Below are 8,463 nucleotides of genomic sequence, written 5' to 3' on the forward strand. Positions count from 1 at the left end.
ACCCCGACTCCTGTTTCCTGAAGGTGGCAGAGGGTAGCCCTGTACAACAGTCTTAGATCGACAATTTCTGGCCCAATGATATCCTATTTTACGAAGGGGGCAAAGATGTGGCTCCGAACAAGGGGGTGCAATGGAGTCCTTAACAGGACAATTTTTCTAAAAGTGGCCTTTTTGCATGCATCTGAAGCATTTCTTACGTCTAGGCCCCTCACTGACCTTTCTATTTCCCTGCATAGTAGCAGTGATAACTTGTCCCATAATGTGATATTCATCTATATCTCTACAACTGTGAATATAATCATTGAGGCTCCTGGTTTTGTGAGGCTGTAAAGCCTCCTTGCAGTATTTATTAGTATTTTCAAAAGCTAATTGTCTTACTAAAGGCATAGCATTATCAGTATCCCCAAATATACGACCTGCAAGTTGTAGGAGCTGATCCACGAACTCAGAATAGGGTTTAGATGATCCCTGTAGGGTCTTAGGAAGTTGGTCTCCTGCGGGCTTATGAGGCAAAGCTTTCCATGCACTGCCAGCAACTGCTGAGATCTGTGTATAAACAGCTGGGTCATAAAGAATTTGCTGGCATAGGGTTGCATAGGCTCCTGTGCCAGTAAGCATTTCTAAATTCCTATCAGGAAAACTGGCAGCCACGTTGCTCTGTGCTGTCTGGTTATAAAGTTCTTGGCATTCACCCCTCCAGATCAAATAGTATCCCCCAGACAGCATAGCGTGACACAATTGTTGCCAACCACTGGGGGTACAATTTAAGACTGTAAAGGATTCAAAGATGGCCAGAGTGAAAGGGACATGAGGCCCATATGCCATAACCACTTCCTTCAACTGTTTTATATCCTTAAATTTAAGAGGGTAATATTCTCTCTGACTCTGACCTTGAGTATTAACTGTCTGTGTACCTGGAAACATCCCTCTGCCCTTATGCATTTCAGTAGAGGCTGAAGGAAGACAGAGAACTAGAATGTTCAGGATTACAGGCAGGTGGACACGGCTAAAGGGAGCATTTTTTAATTTGTTTTTTAATTTGAGGACGCCTTTCTCCATCTCAGCCCCTGAAGAGAGAGAGGACTCAGAAGAGGAAACTTTGGAAGCTTGAATTAATCTACGAGAATCTAAGTCTTGAGCCTCTGTGAAGGTATCCCTAGTTTTTCCCACCTGTTGCTTCATTACTGTAGAATCATTAATAAGTGCACCTTTAACAAGATACCAAAGAGAAAAGACAACTATTGGTATGGTGTTTGGCCCTTCTTTATGTAAAGTTCGTTGTAGGTCCACTCTTACCTGATTCCAATCGAAGGAATTAAGATCACCAGAGACCAAAAACCAAGGGTTGAATTTATGTATAGGTTTTAAGAAGTCCTTAGCTGTCTTATGTCTGATAATTGTGCCCTGACATTGTAACAATTGTATCAAATTGTCCTCCAAAAGAGGGTAGGAACTAGCAGCACCCATACCTAATATACTCACTCCTAATCTTAAGAAGTATGCAGGCTGGCTTTCTGTTTGGGGTAAGCTCTCAGAAGTTCTCTGACAGTTTTGACACCAATGGGTCAAGTCAGGGCTGGAGCGTAACTCTAAACCGCCCCTCTGTGGGCTGACCCACCAACTGGGGCCTAACTTTTTAAATCACACCTCTATGGGAGTTGGCCCCCCTCCTAGGACCTACAGTTTTAAATCATCCCTCTATGGGGGCTGACCCACCATCAGGGGCCTACCACAGTACTCTAAACTTAGTACCCCTATCCAAGGTAGTCCTCCTCCCTTACTTGCTGGCCAGAATTTAGTTTTTTCTTCTTTCAAGTCTCAGGGGGACCTCCATCTGTAGTGACCTGCTGGTGTGTTCTCAGCTACAGTGCTACCATACTTCAGAACAATCCAAGGCTTAGGGCTAAGGATGAAAATAAAGACAAAGACAGCGGCTCATTCTTACAAAGAGAATGGCATTTATTATTACAAGGGTAGAGCCTTATATACCAAAGTCAGGTATGGTGGGAAAACACCAAGGTCAGAAGCTTACATTCCCAGGGCCCTCCAGCAAAGTGTGGGCCAAAAAAGAGGAATTAGCATTTAGACAATAAACAGGAAATTGCATGCAGGCCTTACTGGGAGGAGGGGATGAGGAGTGTTTTGCAAAAAGCTCCTAGTAACAAGCAGTCAACGGACCCCAATTGGGTAAGAAATCCTTAATGTTTTCTTCTGCTCATGCTCCTACAGGAATTTTTTGGCAAAAGAGTCCCATTCTTTGGGTTCACTCTCAAGCTTGCCCTTCTAAATCTGTGGTGTCCTATCCCCAAGCTATAGTTGCACTGCTGTTTAAGACACAAAAAAATTGCCTTACAAAAATTTTGGTAAATAGCCAGATCAGGTTGTTACACCTTTGTCCTGTCAACAAATAGAATGGCTACAAAATAATAATTGTGACTGGGCCATATTTCTCTCTGTTACTCAGAGTTGTTTTGATGATCATTACCCATCCAACAAATTGGTTTCCTTTTTTAAATTGCATTCTTTAATCTTCCCCAAAATTATGGTCCCACAGCCTATTTCTAAGGGGTGAGTGGTTTTCACAGATGGTTCCTCTAAAGGTACAGCTGTAGTCGTGTCTTATCCGATCATTAAGACAGCCAGAATTCCTACAACCTCTGCCCAAATGGCTGAACTCTCAGCCCTGGACATGGCTCTACCACTCTTCCCAACAAAAGCATTAAACATTTATCCTGATATTCAATATGTTGCTCATATTATCTAACCCTTAGAGACTGCTGCCTATGTTGCTCCCATGTCTAGGGTACAAGAAAGTTTATTACAGGTACAAGTTACATGGCAAAGGAGCCAACCTATATTTGGGGGACATCTTAGGGCCCACACCCCTTTGCCAGGGCCCCTAAGCAAAGGAAATAGCATGGCTGACAGGTATGCTCAAATTGGTGTGGTTTTACAAGGACTCACTAAAGCACTATCCTTACATAAGCACTTTTATCTCAGTGCAGTGTCTTTGAGATTTCATACTGGGATTACCTCAAGAACAGGCTGTTCAAATAGTTGAGGATTGCCCTCTTTGTGTACAATTTCTTCCTGTACCTCACCTGGGGGTCAATCTTCGAGGACTTTTGCCTAACCATATTTGGCAAACATGTGCCATCTTTTGGTAAATTAGTTTTCCCACATTTCTATAGATACTTTTTCCCACCTGATATTCGCCTCTGCCCACTCTGGTAAAAAAGTAAAAGATGTTAAGAGCCACTATTTACAGGCTTTTGCTTACATGGGGGTTCCAAAACAAATTAAGACTAATAATGACCCTGGCTATGTCAGCAGAGGTTTCAATCACTTTTGTTTAGATTGTGATATCTCCCCCAAAACCAGAATTTCTTACAACCCCCAAGGACAGGTTATTGTGGAACATGCTCATTGCACTTTAAAAGCCTATTTAGCTGAAGTGAAGGAGGGGGATCTTAGGGGCAACCTTGGCTCCCCTCACTACTCCCCTCATTTATTCTCTATGTCTTAAATTTTTTAATTGTGGATGCTTCTGGCAACTCCACAGCAGATGCTCATTGAAGGCCATTTGTTAATTAAGATTTAAAGTGCCCAATTGTAATTAGTATAAATTTGGGAACTTAAGGTAGAGGCATCCTCCCCTGGGGGTTTATCCAGCATGCCTCCCGTGGCAACTTTAAATCTTAATTAACAAATGGATTTAATTGGCTATTCTAGCTGAGATCATGGTGCCTCCCTTTTGGGAGACCCCCCTCTTAACGGGACTGCAACTGACAGGTCTATTACCTGAGAAATGGAGTGGGTCTCTAGCCCTCGGGATTACGACCCTGGGCAACACAGTCTTTAGCCCTAGTTTGCCACATGGAAAGGCCACAAGCCCAGTGCCATTTTCTTACAAAGCAGATGATGCTTTCCTTGTCAACAGATAACCCCTCAGTGCAGGTTGAGCCAGCAAGACAAATAAGTTATCAATGACAGGTAAGTTCTGGGGGACATCTATCAACCTAAGATAGAGGCTTTGTGAGGCATTGGCAGACTTCTCATTGACAGGTAATATAGATGTTAATGTCCCAGGCAACCTAAGCCAGATGCTCATTTTTAAATTATATATAAAAGGGAGATTGTTTTACCCTTCCCCCATGAGGGTCTGTTGACTGCTTTTTACTAGGAGCTTTCAGGAAAACACTTCTCATCCCCTCCTCCCAGTAAGGCCTGCATGCAATTTCCTGTTTATTGTCTAAATGTTAATTCCTGTTTTTGGCCCACCCTTTGCTGAAGGGCCCTGGGAATGTAGGCTTCTGACCTTGGTGTTTTTCCACCATACCTGACTTTGGTATATAAGGCTCTACCCTTGTAATAATAAATGCCATTCTCTTTGTAAGAATGAGCTGCTGTCTTTGTCTTTATTTTTATCCTTAGCTCTAAGCCTTGTATCGTTGTGAAGTATGGTAGCACTGTAGCTGAGAACACACCAGCAGCTCGCTACAAAACGTGAGCCTTCACCCAGTACATGATGGAAGCAGAAACAAGGATCAACAACTAAGCACTGAACTCAACTCCTGGAATCCAGTTTTAGAGGGAGAGGAGCAATGAGTAAAGGGAAACCCACAGAAACAACTGACTTGAGCAAGTAGGAGCTCAGAGACTCCAGTCTGACAGCTTGGGAACCAACAAATGACTGCACCCAGGTCCTGTGTCAGTTGAGAGCCCTTGGCAGTCTACGGAGTCTGTGGCAGTGAAGCCAGTATTTACCTCTAATGCACAGATCAATTCTGGGATCCCATTCCCCATGGAGGGACACTCTCTCATCCTAGATAAACAGAGGAAGGACTAGGTCATACCCCAGATATATGACAGACTTTGATGTTCCCCGAATGGGAGTTCTCACCCTCCCTGAGGAATGGATGGGGGTGGGATGGTGGTTGGTGTGGGGCATTGGAGGATGGAAGGAAGAGCAAACTTGGATTGGAATGTAAAATAAAATTGGTTTTAATTAAAATAAAAATGTATTAAGAATTTTAAAAAAACAGTTTTAGAGGTTTAGTGTATTGCCATAATGACAGTGAGCATTGTGGCTTATAGGCAGCTGTGAAGATGGAGAAGTAGCAGAGAGTTCTAAATCCAGATCACCAGGTGGCAGAACAGAGACCCTGGGCTTGCAATGAACTTTTTGAAACCTGGAAGCCCAAACAAAGTGAGACACTTCCTCCAACATGATCATACTTCCTGAATCTTTCAAATAGTACAGATAACTAGGAACCAAATATTCACATCTGTGAGTTTATATGGGCTATTCTTATCTAAACCAACACATTACAGATATTTCCAAACCCACGTTTATTGCTGCACTATTCACAATAGTAAGAATTGGAATCAACCTAGTGTCAATTTTCAAAGGAATGGATTATCCAAATGCAAGGCTGTACCCATGTGTAAAGAATCTTATTCACCCAGAATAAAAAGAAAATGATGTTAGCATCAAAATTAATGGAATTGGAGAATATTATGCTAAGGGAATATTATGGACAAATTTTGTCACAGTTCTAAATCCAGCTAATCACAGTGGCTCAGCACAGGCCTGTTGTTCTCAGGTCAGCCCTGAATGCAGAGAAAAATAATCTTCTGTGGGTACCACAGTGAGGAGTTATTCTGCACTCCTGTGAATAGTCTACTCAGAGTTCAGGGCCAAACAATTTCTGACTTCTTATGCTCACTCTTCACTTGTTTTATTGTTTCCTTTTAGTATATGTATCTTATATCATTGAAAGGGTGTGGAAATGTCTTCAGCAGTATCTATGTTGTGGATATAGAGTAGACACAATTTTTGACTGTCCTTTACTTCCAGAAAGGTCTATATTGGATTGCTGTTTTATGTGTTTTATCATTCAGTGCTTCCTTTTATGTTTGACAGACATGACTTTGAATGTTATTTCTTTTGTGAATACCCACTGCTTTGTTTCCCATGTGAGCAACCCACTAGCTTTCATTCCACCTATTTTTTTATTTTCAGTCAAATGTTTCATAATTATATTGGTTCATGAGTTATATGAAAACATACATGTAGTGGCCAAATATTTGAGAATTTTTCAAATACAGTCATTTACAGCTTAATGATGTCATGTGTCAATATTGTTTAACATATAAATGTAATCAAATGTATAGGCTATATGGATTTGTTTCAAGAAAGAGTCATTAGGAGTCTGAAAACAATACTTATTTTGCTGTGTTTGAGGATACAGTTCAACCAACTTCTCCAAGGCCAGGTGGATTAGAAGTAGAATTGAAATCTTCTGCATCCTTGATGACTCCTTGACTGCCTGATCTTTCAATAATTGAGAAAGTTATTGGGCAGGGTGGATCAGGGTTTGAACTCTGGCTTATGAGTGGTTGAGTTGAGACATTGCAAAGACAAGGTGAACTTAGGAAACTAACTGAAACCCTATTTATAAATGAAAACAAAACCATAAACTGCTACTAAAAGAGTTTGTTCATGAACCATAGGTCTGCCATGTGTAATTACCCATTTTCAGTTCAAAACACACTGTGGAAAGACATGTTTAACTTCCCAGGGTATAATTATACTTTCTTTCTTCTTTCTGGTAATTCCATGAAATCATCTTAACAACTTTTGAAGCTCTGTCAATAAGTACATGCACACTGGAAATTACAGTTTGCTGATGAATCAGACATTTTGATGTTTTTTTGTTTTTTTCCCTTTTTTATTTAAGTTAGAAATAAACTTGTTCTACATGTCAATCCCATGGTTCCTCTGCCTCCCCTCCTCTCCTGCTCCCCCCCAGCGATCCCCTATCCCATTCCCTTTCTGCTCCCCAGGGAAGGTGAGGCCTTCCATGGGGGATCTTCAAAGTCTGTCTTATCATTTGGAGCAGGGCCTAGACACTCACCTGTGTGTCTAGGCTGACAGAGTATCCCTCTATGTGGAGTGGGCACCCAAAGTCCATTTGTGTACTAGGGATAAATACTGATCCAATACAAGAGGCCCAATAAATTAACCAGATCTCCAAACTGACATGCTCACTTAGGGGGTCTGAAAAGTCCTATGCTAGTTTCCCAGCTAACAGTCTGGGGTCCATAAGGTCCCGCTTGTTCAGGTCAGCTATTTTTGTGGGTTTCTCCAGCCCGTCTTGACCTCTTTGCATATCAGCTACTGGATGAAGGCTCTAGGATGGCATATAAGATAGTCATCACTCTCATTATCAGAGAAGGGCATTTAAGGTAGCCTCTCAACTATTGCTTAGATTGCTAGTTGGGGTCAACCTTGTAGATCTCTGGACATTTCCCTAGTGCCAGGTTTCTCTTTAAACCTATAATGACTCCCTTTATTATGGTATCTCTTTTCTTGCTCTCCTCTTTTCTTCCCCTGACTCAATCTTCCTGCTCTCTCATGTACTCCGCTCTCCTCCTCTTCTCCCCTTCTCTTTATCCTAACTCACTCTCCCCTCCCACATGCTCCCAATTAATTCAGGAGATCTTATCCATTTCCCCTTCTCTGAGGGAGCATTGTGTCCCACTTAGGGTCCTCCTTCTATCCTAGCTTCTCTGGCAGTATGAATTGTGGGCTGGTAATCCTTTGCTTTATGGCTAAAATCCATGTATGAGTGAGTACATACCATGTTTGTCTTTTTGTGACTGTTTTACCTCATTAATGATGGTTTCTTCTAGTTCCATCCAATTGCCTGTGAATTTCAAGATTTCATTGTTTTTTTTTCTTCTGCCAAGTAGTACTCCATTGTGTAAATGTATCACATTTTCTTAATCTATTCTTCAGGTGAGGGACATCTAGGTTGCTTCCAGGTTATAGATATTGCAAATAATTTCCTATGAAGATGGTTGAACAGATGTCCTTGCTGTATGAATGTGCATCTTTTGGGGATATTGGCTTATTATGTTTAGATATGTTCCTGTTATGCCTGATCTCTCCAAAACCTTTATCATAAAGAGGTGTTGGATTTTTCAAGGGCTTTTTCAGCATCTAGTGGGATGATCATGTGATTTTTCTCTCTTAATTTGTTTATATGGTAGATTGCATTGATGGATTGCTGTGTGTTGAACTATCCCTGAATCCCTGGGATGAACCCTACTTGATCATGGTGGATGATTTTTATGATGTGATCTTAGACTTGGTTTGCCAGTATTTTATTGGATATTTTTGCATCAGTGTTCATGAGGGGTATTGGGTTTTTTTTCTCTGAATCACACATGTTATTACTAGTTAATGCACTCTTTTATTTCTGAAGCTTATGGGGATGTCTTCTGTACACATGTTTCTTGATTGGCTTAATGATTAACACATTGTTTGGCTAGTGGCCAGGCAGGCAAAATAGGTGAGGCTACCAGACAAGAATTCTGAGAAGTGTAGGCAGAAAGGATTTGTCATGTCAGTCCAGGAAGAGAAGATGTCAGTCAGGTGTTCTCTGGCAAGATAAG

Source organism: Mesocricetus auratus, unplaced genomic scaffold (genome assembly GCF_017639785.1).
Source record: "Mesocricetus auratus isolate SY011 unplaced genomic scaffold, BCM_Maur_2.0 Super-Scaffold_100676, whole genome shotgun sequence".
Lineage (NCBI taxonomy): Eukaryota > Metazoa > Chordata > Mammalia > Rodentia > Cricetidae > Mesocricetus > Mesocricetus auratus.